The sequence below is a fragment of the Bombina bombina genome, chromosome 2, assembly GCF_027579735.1.
Source record: "Bombina bombina isolate aBomBom1 chromosome 2, aBomBom1.pri, whole genome shotgun sequence".
NCBI classification, from domain to species: domain Eukaryota; kingdom Metazoa; phylum Chordata; class Amphibia; order Anura; family Bombinatoridae; genus Bombina; species Bombina bombina.
The window spans coordinates 795,607,788-795,624,981 of record NC_069500.1 but is presented as its reverse complement, the minus strand read 5'-3'; the positions used below and the strand labels follow the sequence as shown (position 1 = coordinate 795,624,981).

General features: G+C 41.3%; 1 protein-coding gene across 1 annotated transcript in view; it reads left to right on the top strand.

Annotated features, from left to right (window-relative positions):
* UPF1 (UPF1 RNA helicase and ATPase) overlaps positions 1-17,194 on the top strand; it is a 526,107-nt gene that overhangs the window by 300,718 nt on the left and 208,195 nt on the right. The gene's annotated exons all lie outside the window — the stretch shown is intronic.

Here is a 17,194-nt window from a genome sequence, read left to right as displayed (position 1 = left end):
GCCCTTGCAGTTTTTTTTAAAGCTTATGTCAGTTAGCAACCCTGTAGCCTCTTTTGTGCAAGTTATGAAGGGCATAATGTGTCATACAAGCCTCAAATATCCTGCAGATCTGCCTCTTATACATTAGACACCTTCTATAAGCACTGTGCTTCCAGATCAGGCTTTCAGTTGGCTGTCTGCTTCATATCTTATATCTGCAGCCATATACCAGTGTCAAACCCCAGATCACACACCTTGCACTGCTTTCACATACCCAAAATAAACCTGATGTTACATACTGGCCAGGTAGCCCTACCTTTTATTATCCCCTTGGCTGTTTAGCTTTTCTTTTTACTATTATTCAGTTACCATATGAGTTTGTTGTAAACTATTGCATTAAGAGCCATTCTGCACAGTGGTGATGTAAAAAATGGACATGCATTTCTTTCCTATGGCATGGAGAGTCCACTATGTCATTCCAATTACTAGTGGGATATTCAACTCCTGGCCAGCAGGATGAGGCAAAGAGCACCCCAGCAAAGCTGTTAAGTGTAACTTCCTTTACCCATAATGCCCAGTCATTTTTCTTTGCCTCTGTCAATGGAGGATGTGCAAAGTTGGTAACTGTAACTATCAGGGAAAGGGAGGACTTTGAAGGGTGACCAACTGGCACCTCCATTGCCCTCTTAGATGGGTCTGGAAACCTTGGTTATATCCCTGGTTGTGGATATTTGATAATGGCGCACATCAATGTTATAAAATTATAAGCATAACGGTCAGCGGTAGCCTTCTCTACTGAAGACTGAGGAACATACCAGCTAAAGGAGCTAGAGTGTAGATGCTCCATTATAAAGGTCCACACAAATAAATAAAAGCCTCAACCTCCTGTGTCATTTTTAACTGTAAACAAAACTATAAGGGTAGTTGAGTTATGTCAGAGGGAAACGCCCAATAATGAGCGAACCGGAGCCTGTTTAAGGAGATGCTGGTAGATCCAAGCTGCTCAAATAACTGATATACCCAACCGGGGATATAACTAAGGTTTCCAGACCCATCTAAGAGGGCAATGGAGGTGCCAGTTGGTCACCCTTCAAAGTCCTCTTTCCCTGATGACAGTTATACCTGCCAAGGGAAAGGTTTAAATATGGATATAAACTGACTTACCCTCCAGAATCTTCTGCTGTGGAGCAGACACAGCACTTCCCAGTCTGTCAACCTCAATTGACCGCTGGCAGAGACATGGAGAGAAGAAAAAAAAACAGAGAAACCAACCCTGTTTTTCTATATAGGGGTAGCAGAGACTACCTCGCCTTCTAAATGCTAAAAGCCACCACTAATCTTACTAAAGAGATTGATGTGGACACAGCTAGACCCTAATCCTTGCTTGCAGGTAAAGTACCAATAAAAGGATCAAATATCTTAGATACCAACTTCGCACATCCTCCATTGACAGAGGCAAAAAGAATGACTGGGGATTTACGGGTAAGAGAAGTTACACCTAACAGCTTTGCTTGGGTGCTCTTTGCCTTCTCCTGCTGGCCAGGAGTTGAATATCCCACTAGTAATTGGAATGACGTTGTGTACTCTCCAATTTATTAGGTAAGCATAAACTTTTTCATGAGGTGGTGAGAGTCCACAAGCCATTATTCCTGCAATTCATCTCCTAGCCACAAGGAGGAGGCAAAGATTCCCAAAGCACTGAGCACTTAATCCCTCCCACCTCTCTGGTGTTCTATTCTTATCTTAGCCTCCACAGGTGGAAGGTGAAGAATTTATGTACTCCACTTTCTTTGTTGAGAGCGGTCCTCAGGCTGTGGTTTTTTTTTGTTGTTTTTTTTTTGTTTGTTTTTTGTGATCAGTTTGTTTTTTTGTGATTAGTTTGTTTTCTTTCATGTAATTAGCAAGAGTCCATGAGCTAGTGACGTATGGGATATACATTCCTACCAGGAGGGGCAAAGTTTCCCAAACCTTAAAATGCCTATAAATACACCCCTCACCACACCCACAATTCAGTTTTACAAACTTTGCCTCCGATGGAGGTGGTGGAGTAAGTTTGTGCTAGATTCTACGTTGATATGCGCTCCGCAGCAAGTTGGAGCCCGGTTTTCCTCTCAGCGTGCAGTGAATGTCAGAGGGATGTGAGGAGAGTATTGCCTATTTGAATGCAGTGATCTCCTTCTACGGGGTCTATTTCATAGGTTCTCTGTTATCGGTCGTAGAGATTCATCTCTTACCTCCCTTTTCAGATCGACGATATACTCTTATATATACCATTACCTCTGCTGATTCTCGTTTCAGTACTGGTTTGGCTTTCTACAAACATGTAGATGAGTGTCCTGGGGTAAGTAAATCTTATTTTCTGTGACACTCTAAAGCTATGGTTGGGCACTTTTTTATAAGTTCTAAATATATGTATTCAAACATTTATTTGCCTTGACTCAGAATGTTCAACTTTCCTTATTTTTCAGACAGTCAGTTTCATATTTGGGATAATGCATTTGAATTAATCATTTTTTCTTACCTTCAAAAATTTGACTCTTTTTTCCCTGTGGGCTGTTAGGCTCGCGGGGGCTGAAAATGCTTCATTTTATTGCGTAATTCTTGGCGCGGATTTTTCTTCTGTTATGTGCGATCAGTCCACGGGTCATCATTACTTCTGGGATATAACTCCTCCCCAACAGGAAATGCAAGAGGATTCACCCAGCAGAGCTGATATAGCTCCTCCCCTCTACGTCAGTCCCAGTCATTCTCTTGCACCCAACGACTAGAAGACTGCTTGGAAATTGAACGCTTGATTTTATCAAAGCGTGGTTTTTCTGAGTCGGTTATTGATACCCTGATCCAGGCTAGGAAGCCTGTTACCAGAAAGATTTACCATAAAATATGGCGCAAATACCTATACTGGTGCGAATCCAAACGTTACTCCTGGAGTAAGTTTAGGATCCCTAGGATATTGTCCTTTCTACAAGAAGGTCTAGAAAAGGGTTTATCGGCTAGTTCATTAAAGGGACAGATTTCAGCTCTGTCCATCTTGTTGCACAGGCGTCTGTCAGAAAATCCAGACGTCCAGGCCTTTTGTCAAGCTTTAGCTAGGATCAAGCCTGTGTTTAAAGCCGTTGCTCCGCCATGGAGTTTAAACTTAGTTCTTAACGTTTTACAAGGTGTTCCATTTGAACCCCTTCATTCCATTGATATAAAATTGTTATCGTGGAAAGTTCTATTTTTAATGGCTATTTCCTCGGCTCGAAGAGTCTCTGAGTTATCAGCCCTACATTGTGATTCTCCTTATCTGATCTTTCACTCAGACAAGGTAGTTCTGCGTACTAAACCTGGGTTCTTACCTAAGGTAGTTACTAACAGGAATATCAATCAAGAGATTGTTGTTCCATCCTTGTGTCCAAATCCTTCTTCAAAGAAGGAACGTCTTCTACACAATCTGGATGTAGTTCGTGCCCTCAAGTTCTACTTGCAGGCAACTAAAAATTTTCGCCAAACTTCTTCCTTGTTTGTCGTTTATTCTGGACAGAGGAGAGGTCAAAAAGCTTCTGCTACCTCTCTCTCTTTCTGGCTTCGTAGCATAATACGTTTAGCCTATGAGACTGCTGGACAGCAGCCTCCTGAAAGAATTACAGCTCACTCCACTAGAGCTGTGGCTTCCACTTGGGCCTTTAAGAATGAGGCCTCTGTTGAACAGATTTGCAAGGCTGCAACTTGGTCTTCGCTTCATACTTTTTCCAAATTTTACAAATTTGACACTTTTGCTTCTTCGGAGGCTATTTTTGGGAGAAAGGTTCTTCAGGCAGTAGTTCCTTCTATATAATGAGCCTGCCTATCCCTCCCGTCATCCGTGTACTTTTGCTTTGGTATTGGTATCCCAGAAGTAATGATGACCCGTGGACTGATCGCACATAACAGAAGAAAACATAATTTATGCTTACCTGATAAATTCCTTTCTTCTGTTGTGCGATCAGTCCACGGCCCGCCCTGTTTTTTAAGGCAGGTAAATATTTTTTAAATTATACTCCAGTCACCACTTCACCCTTGGTTACTCCTTTCTCGTTGATTCTTGGTCGAATGACTGGGACTGACGTAGAGGGGAGGAGCTATATCAGCTCTGCTGGGTGAATCCTCTTGCATTTCCTGTTGGGGAGGAGTTATATCCCAGAAGTAATGATGACCCGTGGACTGATCGCACAACAGAAGAAAGGAATTTATCAGGTAAGCATAAATTATGTTTTTTGGCGCAAAAATTATTTTCCGTTTCCGGCGTCATACGTGTTGCCGGAAGTTGCGTCATTTTTTTTACGTTATTTTGCGCCAAAAATGTCGGCGTTCCGGATGTGGCGTCATTTTTTGGCGCCAAAAGGCATTTCGGCGCCAAATAATGTGGGCGTCTTGTTTGGCGCTAAAAAAATATGGGCGTCGCTTTTGTCTCCACATTATTTAAGTGTCATTATTTATTGCTTCTGGTTGCTAGAAGCTTGTTCACTGGCATTTTTTTCCCATTCCTGAAACTGTCATTTAAGGATTTTGATCAATTTGCTTTATATGTTGTTTTTTCTATTACATATTGCAAGATGTTCTACGTTGCAACTGAGTCAGAAGTTACTTGAGGAAAATCACTACCCGGGGCTGGAGCTACCAAGCTAAGTGTATCTGCTATAAATTTTTGGTACCTGTTTCTCCAGCTGTTGTTTGTATTGCATGTCATGACAAACTTATTAATGCAGATAAAATTTCCTTTAGTACTGTTATATTACCTGTTGCTGTTCCGTCAACATTTAATTTTCAGAGTGTTCCTGATAAACATAAGAGATTTTATTTCTCCAACATAGGTGTGTCCGGTCCACGGCGTCATCCTTACTTGTGGGATATTCTCTTCCCCAACAGGAAATGGCAAAGAGCCCAGCAAAGCTGGTCACATGATCCCCCCTAGGCTCCGCCTTCCCCAGTCATTCTCTTTGCCGTTGTACAGGCAACATCTCCACGGAGATGGCTTAGAGTTTTTTGGTGTTTAAATGTAGTTTTATTGCTTCAATCAAGAGTTTGTTATTTTAAAATAGTGCTGGTATGTACTATTTACTCTGAAACAGAAAAGAGATGAAGATTTCTGTTTGTAAGAGGAAGATGATTTTAGCAACCGTTACTAAAATCGATGGCTGTTCCACACAGGACTGTTGAGATGAAGTAACTTCAGTTGGGGGAACAGTGTGCAGACTTTTACTGCTTGAAGTATGACACATTTCTAACAAGACTTGGTAATGCTGGAAGCTGTCATTTTCCCTATGGGATCCGGTAAGCCATTTTAATAACAATTTATAAAGGGCTTCACAAGGGCTTTAAAGACTGGTAGACATTTTTCTGGGCTAAAACGTTTGTTTTATAAGCATGTTTAATGGTTTATTACTCTTGAGGAGTTGTTTTTATCTGGGTATGTTGGTAATAAAAACGGCAGGCACTGTTTTGGACACCTTTTTCACTGGGGGCCTTCTCTAGTCTTAGGCAGAGCCTCAGTTTCGCGCCACTAATGCGCAGTTGTTTTTGGGAGTCAGAGCATGCAGATGCATGTGTGAGGAGCTCAGATACACTGAAAAAGCGTGCTGAAGGCGTCATTTGGTATCGTATTCCCCTCTGGGCTTGGTTGGGTCTCAGCAAAGCAGATACCAGGGACTGTATAGGGGTTAAATGTAAAAACGGCTCCGGTTCCGTTATTTTTAGAGTTAAATCTTTCAAATTTGGTGTGCAATACTTTCAAGGCTTTATGACACTGTGGTGAAATTTTGGTGAATTTTGGACAATTCCTTCATACTTTTTCGCATATTCAGTAATAAAGTGTGTTCAGTTTAAAATTTAAAGTGACAGTAACGGTTTTATTTTAAAACGTTTTTTGTACTTTGTTATCAAGTTTATGCCTGTTTATCATGTCTGTACCTTCAGATAGACTATGTTCTGTATGTCAGGAAGCCAAAGTTCCTTCTCATTTAAATATATGTGATGCATGTGATAGTGAAAATGATGCCCAAGATGATTCCTCTAGTGAGGGGAGTAAGCATGGTACTGCATCATCCCCTTATGTGTCTACACCAGTCTTGCCCACACAAGAGGCCCCTAGTACATCTAGTGCGCCTATTATTCTTACTATGCAACAATTAACGGCTGTAATGGATAATTCTATTAAAAACATTTTAGCCAAAATGCCCACTTATCAGCGAAAGCGCGACTGCTCTGTTTTAGATACTGTAGAGCATGAGGGCGCAGATGATAATGGTTCTGACATGCCCTTACACCAGTCTGAAGGGGCTAGGGAGGTTTTGTCTGAGGGAGAAATTTCAGATTCAGGAAAAATTTCTCAACAAGCTGAACCTGATGTTATTACATTCAAATTTAAATTGTAACATCTCCGCGCTCTGCTTAAGGAGGTGCTTTCTACTCTGGATGATTGTGACAATTTGGTCGTTCCAGAGAAATTATGTAAGATGGACAAGTTTCTAGAGGTCCCGGTGCCCCCCGAAGCTTTTCCTATACCCAAGCGGGTGGTGGATATTGTAAACAAAGAATGGGAAAGGCCCGGCATACCTTTTGTCCCTCCCCCTATATTTAAGAAATTGTTTCCTATAGTCGACCCCAGAAAGGACTTATGGCAGACAGTCCCTAAGGTCGAGGGGGCGGTCTCTACCTTAAACAAACGCACCACTATCCCTATAGAAGATAGTTGTGCTTTCAAAGATCCTATGGATAAAAAGTTAGGTTTGCTTAAAAAGATGTTTGTTCAGCAAGGTTACCTTCTACAGCCAATTTCATGCATTGTTCCTGTTACTACAGCAGCGTCTTTTTGGTTTGATGAACTAGAAAAGTCGCTAGATAAAGCTACCCCTTTGGAGGAGATTATGGACAGAATTCGTGCTCTTAAATTGGCTAATTCTTTTACTCTAGACGCTACCCTGCAATTAGCTAGATTAGCGGCGAAAAATTCAGGGTTTGCTATTGTGGCGCGCAGAGCGCTATGGCTAAAATCTTGGTCAGCGGATGCGTCATCCAAGAACAAATTGCTTAATATTCCTTTCAAGGGGAAAACGCTGTTTGGCCCTGACTTGAAAGAGATTATTTCAGATATCACTGGGGGAAAGGGCCATGCCCTTCCTCAGGATAGGTCTTTCAAGGCTAAAAATAAGCCTAATTTTCGTCCCTTTCGTAGAAACGGACCAGCCTCAAGCTCTACGCCCTCTAAGCAAGAGGGTAATACGTCTCAAGCCAAGCCAGCCTGGAAGCCCATGCAAGGCTGGAACAAAGGCAAGCAGGCCAAGAAACCTGCCACTGCTACCAAGACAGCATGAGATGTTGGCCCCCGATCCGGGACCGGATCTGGTGGGGGGCAGACTTTCTCTCTTCGCTCAGGCATGGGCAAGAGATGTTCTGGATCCTTGGGCTCTAGAAATAGTCTCCCAAGGTTATCTTCTGGAATTCAAGGAACTACCCCCAAGGGGAAGATTCCACAGGTCTCAATTGTCTTCAGACCACATAAAAAAACAGGCATTCTTACATTGTGTAGAAGACCTGTTAAAAATGGGAGTGATCAATCCTGTTCCATTGAAGGAACGAGGGATGGGATTCTACTCAAATCTGTTCATAGTTCCCAAAAAAGAGGGAACATTCAGACCAATCTTGGATCTCAAGATCTTAAACAAATTTCTCAGGGTTCCATCGTTCAAGATGCAAACCATTCGAACAATTCTTCCTACCATCCAGGAAGGTCAATTCATGACCACGGTGGATTTAAAGGATGCGTATCTACATATTCCTATCCACAAGGAACATCATCGGTTCCTAAGGTTCGCGTTTCTGGACAAACATTACCAGTTCGTGGCACTTCCATTCGGATTAGCCACTGCCCCAAGAATTTTCACAAAGGTACTAGGGTCCCTTCTAGCGGTGTTAAGACCGAGGGGCATTGCAGTAGTACCTTACTTGGACGACATTCTAATTCAAGCGTCGTCCCTGCCACAAGCAAAGGCTCATACGGACATTGTCCTAGCCTTTCTCAGATGTCACGGGTGGAAAGTGAACGTAGAGAAAAGTTCTCTGTCTCCGTCAACAAGAGTCCCCTTCTTGGGAACAATAATAGACTCTTTATAAATGAAGATTTTTCTGACAGACGCCAGAAAATCAAAACTTCTAAACTCTTGTCAAGTACTTCATTCTGTTCTTCTTCCTTCCATAGCGCAGTGCATGGAAGTAATAGGTTTGATGGTGGCGGCAATGGACATAGTTCCTTTTGCGCGAATTCATCTAAGACCATTACAACTGTGCATGCTCAGACAGTGGAATGGGGATTATACAGACTTGTCTCCAACGATACAAGTAGATCAGAGGACCAGAGACTCACTCCGTTGGTGGCTGACCCTGGACAACCTGTCACAAGGGATGAGCTTCCGCAGACCGGAGTGGGTCATTGTCACGACCGACGCCAGTCTGGTGGGCTGGGGCGCGGTCTGGGAACCCCTGAAAGCTCAGGGGCTTTGGTCTCGGGAAGAATCTCTTCTACCGATAAACATTCTGGAACTGAGAGCGATATTCAATGCTCTCAGAGCTTGGCCTCAGCTTGCAAAGGCCAAATTCATAAGGTTTCAATCAGACAACATGACGACTGTTGCGTATATCAACCATCAGGGGGGAACAAGGAGTTCCCTGGCGATGGAAGAAGTGACCAAAATAATTCAATGGGCGGAGAATCACTCCTGCCACTTGTCTGCAATCCACATCCCAGGAGTGGAAAATTGGGAAGCGGATTTTCTGAGTCGTCAGACATTTCATCCGGGGGAGTAGGAACTCCATCCGGAAATGTTTGCCCAAATAATTCAATTGTGGGGCATTCCAGACATGGATCTGATGGCGTCTCGTCAGAACTTCAAGGTTCCTTGCTACGGGTCCAGATCCAGGGATCCCAAGGCGGCTCTAGTGGATGCACTAGTAGCACCTTGGACCTTCAACCTAGCTTATGTGTTCCCACCGTTTCCTCTCATTCCCAGGCTGGTAGCCAGGATCAAACAGGAGAGGGTATCGATGATCTTGATAGCTCCTGCGTGGCCACGCAGGACTTGGTATGCAGACCTGGTGAATATGTCATCAGCTCCACCATGGAAGCTACCTCTGAGACAGGACCTTCTTGTTCAAGGTCCGTTCGAACATCCGAATCTGGCCTCACTCCAACTGACTGCTTGGAGATTGAACGCTTGATTTTATCAAAGCGAGGGTTCTCAGACTCTGTCATTGATACTCTTGTTCAGGCTAGAAAGCCTGTAACTAGGAAAATCTACCATAAAATATGGAAAAAATATATCTGTTGGTGCGAATCTAAAGGATTCCCATGGAACAAGATAAAAATTCCTAGGATTCTATCCTTTCTTCAAGAGGGTTTGGAGAAAGGATTATCTGCAAGTTCTTTGAAGGGACAGATTTCTGCTTTATCTGTTTTACTTCACAAAAAGCTGGCGGCTGTACCAGACGTTCAGGCTTTTGTTCAGGCTCTGGTTAGAATCAAGCCTGTTTACAAACCTTTGACTCCTCCCTGGAGTCTCAATTTAGTTCTTTCAGTTCTTCAGGGGATTCCGTTTGAACCCCTACATTCCGTTGATATAAAGTTATTATCTTGGAAAGTTTTGTTTTTGGTTGCAATCTCTTCTGCTAGAAGAGTTTCAGGGTTATCTGCTCTGCAGTGTTCTCCTCCATATCTGGTGTTCCATGCAGATAAGGTGGTTTTGCGTACTAAACCTGGTTTTCTTCCGAAAGTTGTTTCTAATAAAAATATTAACCAGGAGATAGTCGTGCCTTCTTTGTGTCCTAATCCAGTTTCAAAGAAGGAACGTTTGTTGCACAACTTAGATGTAGTTCGTGCTCTCAAATTTTACTTAGCAGCTACTAAGGATTTCAGACAAACATCTTCTTTGTTTGTTGTTTATTCTGGTAAAAGGAGAGGTCAAAAAGCAACTTCTACCTCTCTCTCTTTCTGGCTTAAAAGCATTATCCGATTGGCTTATGAGACTGCCGGACGGCAGCCTCCTGAAAGAATCACAGCTCACTCCACTAGGGCTGTGGCTTCCACTTGGGCCTTCAAGAACGAGGCTTCTGTTGATCAGATATGTAAGGCAGCGACTTGGTCTTCACTGCACACTTTTGCCAAATTCTACAAATTTGATACTTTTGCTTCTTCTGAGGCTATTTTTGGGAGAAAGGTTTTGCAAACCGTGGTGCCTTCCATCTAGGCGACCTGATTTGTTCCCTCCCATCATCCGTGTCCTAAAGCTTTGGTATTGGTTCCCACAAGTAAGGATGACGCCGTGGACCGGACACACCTATGTTGGAGAAAACAGAATTTATGCTTACCTGATAAATTACTTTCTCCAACGGTGTGTCCGGTCCACGGCCCGCCCTGGTTTTTGATCAGGTCTGTTGAATTATTTTCTCTAACTACAGTCACCACGGTATCATATGATTTCTCCTATGCATATTCCTCCTTTACGTCGGTCGAATGACTGGGGAAGGCGGAGCCTAGGGGGGATCATGTGACCAGCTTTGCTGGGCTCTTTGCCATTTCCTGTTGGGGAGGAGAATATCCCACAAGTAAGGATGACGCCGTGGACCGGACACACCGTTGGAGAAAGTAATTTATCAGGTAAGCATAAATTCTGTTTTTTTAAATCCATTTAGAAGGCTATGTCTGTTATTTCTCCTTCTAGTTTACATAAAAGTCTTTTAAAACTTCTCTTTTTTTCAGATGAATTTTTAAATGAACATCATCGTTCTGATACTGATAATGGTTCTTCTGGTTCAGAAGTTTCTGTCTCAGAGGTTGATGCTGTTATATCTTTTTATTTGTTCAAGATGGAATTTATTCGTTCTTTATTTAAAGACGTATTAATTGCTTTAGATATAGAGGATTCTGGTCCTCTTGATACTAAATCTAAACGTTTAAATAGGGTTTTTTAAAATCTCCTGTATTTATTCCAGAAGTGTTTAATCTCCCTGATGCTTTTTCTGAAGTAATTTCCAGGGAATGGAATAATTTGGGTAATTCTTTTGCTCCTTCTAAACGTTTAAGCAATTATATTCTGTGCCATCTGACAGATTAGAGTTTTTTGGGACAAAATCCCTAAGGTTTGGGGCTGTCTCTATTCCTGCTAAAATGTACTTCTATTCTTACGGCAGATAGTACTAAATTTAAGGATCCTTTAGATAAGAAAATTGAATCCTTTCTAAGAAAAGTTTACTTATGTTTAGGTAATCTTCTTAGACCTGCTATATTTTTACCAGATGTTGCTGCAGCTTCATCTTTTTGGTTAGAAGTTTTAGCGCAACAAATAACAGATCATAATTTTATAGCATTATTTTTATTCTATAACATGCTAATAATTTTATTGGTGATACCATCTTTTGATATCATTTGAGTTGATGTCAGGTATATGTCTCTAGCTATTTTAGCTAGAAAAGCTTTATGGATTTAACTTGGAATGCTGATATGTCTTCTAAGTTAACTTTGTTTTTCCCTTTCTTTCCAGGGTAATATTCATTTTTTCGTTCTTTTTCTCATAATAAGGAACAAAAGCCTGATCCTTCCTCCTCAGGAGCGGATTCAGTTTGGAAACTATTTCCAGTTTGGAATATATCCAAGCCTTATAGAAACCTATAGTCGGCTCCTAAGTACCCATGAAGGTGCGGCCCTTTTTTCCAGTTCAGCTGGTATGGGGCAGATTACGTTTTATTCAAAAGAGTTTGGATCAATTCCGTTCTCAATCTCTGGTTTCAGAACATTGTTTCAGAAAGGTACAGAATTGGCTTCAGTTAAGGCCTCCTGCTAAGAGATTTTTTTCTTCCCGTGTCCCAGTTAACACAGCAAGGCTCAGCATTTCTGAAATGTGTTTCAGATCTAGAGTTGGCTGGAGTAATTATGCCAGTTCCAGTTTTGGAACAGGGGCTAGGGTTTTATTTTATCTCTTCATTGTACTAAAGAAGGTCAATTCCTTCAGACCAGTTCCGGATCTATTGAATCGTTATGTATACCAACATTAAAGATGGTTTCTGTAGGACTATTCTGCCTTTTGTTTAGCAAGGGCATTTTATGTCTACAATAGTTTTGCAGGATGTGTATCTGCATATTCCGATTCATTCAGATCACTTTTAGTGTTTGAGATTCTCTTTTTAGACAAGCATTACCAGTTTTGTGGCTCTACTGTTTGGCCTAGCCTCAGTTCCAAGAATTTTTTTCAAAGATTCTCGGTGCCCTTCTTTCTGTATTCAGAGAACAGGGTTTTTTCCTTATTTGGACGATTATCTTGGTATTTGCTCAGTCTTCTCATTCAAAGAATCTCATGCGATTCGACTTGTGTTGTTTCTTCAAGATCATGGTTGGAGGATCAATTTACCAAAAGTTCATTGATTCCTCAGTCAAGGGTAACCTTTCTGGGTTTCCAGATAGATTCAGTGTCCATGACTCTGTTTTTAACAGACAAGAGACGTCTAAATTGTTTTCAGCTTGTCGAAACCTTCAGTCACAATCATTTCCTTCGGTAACCATATGCATGGAAATTCTAGGTCTTATGACTGCTGCATTGGACGCAATCCCCTTTGCTTGTTTTTCACATGCGACCTCTTCAGCTCTGTATGCTGAATCAATGGTGCAAGGATTACACAAAGATATTTCAATTTATATCTTTAAAACAGATTGTTCAATACTCTCTAACGTGGTGGACAGATCACCATCGTTTAATTCAGGGGGCTTCTTTTGTGCTTCCGACCTGGACTGTAATTTCAACAGATACAAGTCTCACAGGTTGGGGAGCTGTGTGGGGATCTCTGTCGGCACAAGGAGTTTGGGAATCTCAGGAGGTGAGATTACCGATAAATATTTTGGAACTCCGTGCAGTTTTCAGAGCTCTTCAGTTTTGGCCTCTTCTGTAGAGAGAATCGTTCATTTGTTTTCAGACAGACAATGTCACAACTGTGGCATACATCATCAAGGAGCGACTCACAGTCCTCTGGCTATGAAAGAAGTATCTAAATTTTTTTGGTTTGGGCGGATTCCAGCTCCTGTCTAATCTCTGCGGTTCATATCCCAGGTGTAGACAATTGGGAAGCGGATTATTTCGGTCGCCAAACGTTGCATCCGGGCGAATGGTTCTTCACCCAGAGGTATTTCTTCAGGTTGTTCAAATGTGGGAACTTCCAGAAATAGATCTGATGGCGTCTCATCTAAACAAGAAACTTCCCAGATATCTGTCCAGATCCCGGGATCCTTAGGCGGAGGCAGTGGATGCATTATCACTTCCTTGGAAGTATCATCCTGTCTATATCTTTCCGCCTCTAGTTCTTCTTCCAAGAGTAATCTCCAAGATTCTGAAGGAATGCTCGTTGTTCTGCTGGTAGCTCCGGCATGGCCTTACAGGTTTGGTATGCGGATCTTGTCCGGATGGCCTCTTGCCAGCCGTGGACTCTTCCGTTAAGACCAGACCTTCCGTCGCAAGGTCCTTTTTTCCATCAGGATCTCAAATCCTTAAATTTTATGGTATGGAGATTGAACGCTTGATTCCTGGTCAAAGAGGTTTCTCTGACTCTGTGATTAATACTATGTTACAGGCTCGTAATTCTGTATCTAGAGAGATATATTTTAGAGTCTGGAAGACTTATATTTTTTGGTGTCTTTCTCATCTTTTTTTCTTGGCATTCTTTTAGAATACCGAGAATTTTACAGTTTCTTCAGGATGGTTTAGATAAGGGTTTGTCTGCAAGTTCCTTGAAAGGACAAATCTCTGCTCTTTCTGTTCTTTTTCACAGAAAGATTGCTATTCTTCCTGATATTTATTGTTTTATACAAGCTTTGGTTCGTATAAAACCTGTCATTAAGTCAATTTCTCCTCCTTGGAGTTTGAATTTGGTTCTGGGAGCTCTTCAAGCTCCTCCCTTTGAACCTATGCATTCATTGGTCATTAAATTACTTTCTTGGAAAAGTTTTGTTCCTTTTGGCCATCTCTTCTGCCAGAAGAGTTTCTGATTTATCTGCTCTTTCTTGTGAGTCTCCTTTTCTGATTTTTCATCAGGATGAGGCGGTGTTGCGAACTTCTTCTGAATTTTTACCTAAAGTTGTGTATTCCAACAACATTAGTAGAGAAATTGTGGTTCCTTCATTATGTCCTTATCCTAAGAATTCTAAGGAGAAATCTTTGCATTCTTTGGATGTTGTTAGAGCTTTGAAATATTATGTTGAAGCTACTAAGTCTTTCCGAAAGACTTCTAGTCTATTTGTTACCTTTTCCGGTTCTAGAAAAGGCCAGATAGCTTCTGCCATTTCTTTGGCATCTTGGTTGAAATCTTTAATTCATCTTGCCTATGTTGAGTCGGGTAAAACTCCGCCTCAGAGGATTACAGCTCATTCTACCAGGTCAGTTTCTACTTCCTGGGCGTTTAAGAATGAAGTTTCGGTTAATCACATTTGCAAAGTTGCAACTTGGTCGTCTCTGCATATTTTTACTAAATTCTACCATTTTGATGTAATTCCTTCTTCTGAAGCAGTTTTCGGTAGAAAAGTATTTCAGGCAGCAGTTTCAGTATGAATCTTCTGCTTATGTTTTTTATTATACTTTATTTTGGGTGTGGATTATTTTCAGCAGGAATTGGCTGTCTTTATTTTATCCCTCCCTCTCTAGTGACTCTTGTGTGGAAAGATCCACATCTTGGGTAGTCATTATCCCATACGTCACTAGCTCATGGACTCTTGCTAATTACATGAAAGAAAACATAATTTATGTAAGAACTTACCTGATAAATTCATTTCTTTCATATTAGCAAGAGTCCATGAGGCCCACCCTTTTTTGTGGTGGTTATGATTTTTTTGTATAAAGCACAATTATTCCAATTCCTTATTTTATATGCTTTCGCACTTTTTTATCACCCTACTTCTTGGCTATTCGTTAAACTGAATTGTGGGTGTGGTGAGGGGTGTATTTATAGGCATTTTAAGGTTTGGGAAACTTTGCCCCTCCTGGTAGGAATGTATATCCCATACGTCACTAGCTCATGGACTCTTGCTAATATGAAAGAAATGAATTTATCAGGTAAGTTCTTACATAAATTATGTTTTTTTAACTGATCAAACATGAAAAGGGTAGACTTTGTGACCTGAAAATCTTAGGTCTTTGTTTGAAGATCTTCCTAGAAGTTTAATTCCAGTTGGAATAAGGCCAAACATTCTAAAAGTTTTTCTTTTCCAAATCTGCATGAAGATATGGCCTCAATCCAGATTCTTTTCTGGTAGGGGGCAGTTTTCACCTTTTTCAGAAGGCTTTGTCGCAGTCTGTCCAAGATATCTGGGTTCTTTGCATAGTTTCCTAGGATTACAGAATAGGATTCAAATTAAGACCTATTTGAGGAAGACGTTTGGAATTTTTTTGCCTTTTTTAGCTGTAGTTCAAGTTTTGGAACAAGATTTTTCTCATCCTTTTCCATTATTCCTAAGAAAGTGGGAATTGTCTGACCCGTTCTGGACTTAAAGGGACAGTATACACCAAAATAAATATTGGCTATTTTAAAATTGAGCTTTAGGTGTAGGTAAACTTTGCAATTGACATGCATTACCTATTTTGCAGCTAACTCTCCTTAAAGGGACAGTATACACAAATTTTCATATAACTGCATGTAATAGACACTATTATAAAGAATAATATGCGCAAATACTGATCTAAAAATTCAGTATAAAAACGTTTAAAAACTTACTTGGTAGCTTTCAGTTCAGCTGGCGCACCAACTGCAAGTGGGAAATAGCCGACACTCCCCCTCCCCCTTCCTTTGCATATGAAAAGACCCTTTACACAAATGGGAGCAAGCTGGAGTAGGTATGCATCAATATTCTCCTAAAACTTTGGAGCTTGGTTAGGAGTCTGAAAATCTAAACAATGTTATTTAAAAATTAGCAAAACTATACCTGTCTTTCCTATGGCATGGAGAGTCCACAACATCATTCCAATTACTAGTGGGATATTCAACTCCTGGCCAGCAGGAGAAGGCAAAGAGCACCCAAGCAAGCAAAGCTGTTAGGTGTAACTTCTCTTACCCATAATCCCCAGTCATTCTCTTTGCCTCGGTCAATGGATGATGTGCGAATTGGTGTCTGAAGATATTTGATCCTTTTATGGGTACTTTTCCCTGCAAGTAAGGATTGGGGTCTAGCTGTGTCCACGTCAAACTCTTTAGTAAGAGTAGTGGTGGCTTTTAGCAGTTAAAAGGCAGCGAGGTTGTCTTTGCTTTACTTTTAACACTTTGCTACTCTTTTGTAGAAAGCTAGAGTTGGTTACTCTGTTCCTTCTTTTCCTACAGGTCCATGACAGGGAGTGAAGTACCTGCCACACCTAATGAGCAGTATCTGTCCTGCAGCTGAATCTAAGGTAAGTGCATTTGCCTTCTAGGTAAAGGACAGCAGCACTTAAGAGGTTAATCCTCATACAGATACATTTTCGGACATATTAATCCTTAATAATTAAGGATTCATATTGTGGACAAAAAATTTGTCACTTTGGTGTTTTTAATAGATCAGTATGAGACTTATGGGAATTCACTTGGCTAAGGGAAGAAGAGGTTAATCGGTAGAGGATTTCCTTTATTAGATGATCAGACATGTATATGCTTTCTATGTTCAGAGGCTAGTACATAGGTTATAACACTTGATGGAGCTTCTCTGATACTGTATTTGAGCTAATGATCAGCTGTTTTTTTTATTTTTATAACAGCGGTTCTTTTTGCGCACGAGTGACGCAGTTACTTTTGTCCCGCTTACATGACAACCGCCCTTCCCCTTTATCGGAGAGGAGCTGTTGAGTATATAGTGAGGCCATTTCTGCGTTACATAGCTGTCGGCTTTGATGTTTATACTTAAATCTTCAACCGGATCATTTATAGAGGAGTGGATTGCTGCAAGAGTTTCGCTTCCTTTCTAGTGAGGTGTCATTTCTGACCTGTAGGAACCTCTGGCACTCTGAGGATGTTTTCTCTTCTAAGGTGTATCCAGTCCACGGATCATCCATTACTTGTGGGATATTCTCCTTCCCAACAGGAAGCTGCAAGAGGATCACCCACAGCAGAGCTGTCTATATAGCTCCTCCCCTAACTGCCACTACCAGTCATTCTCTTGCAGCTCTCGACAACATAGGAAGTAGCTAGAGAGATGTGGTGAATT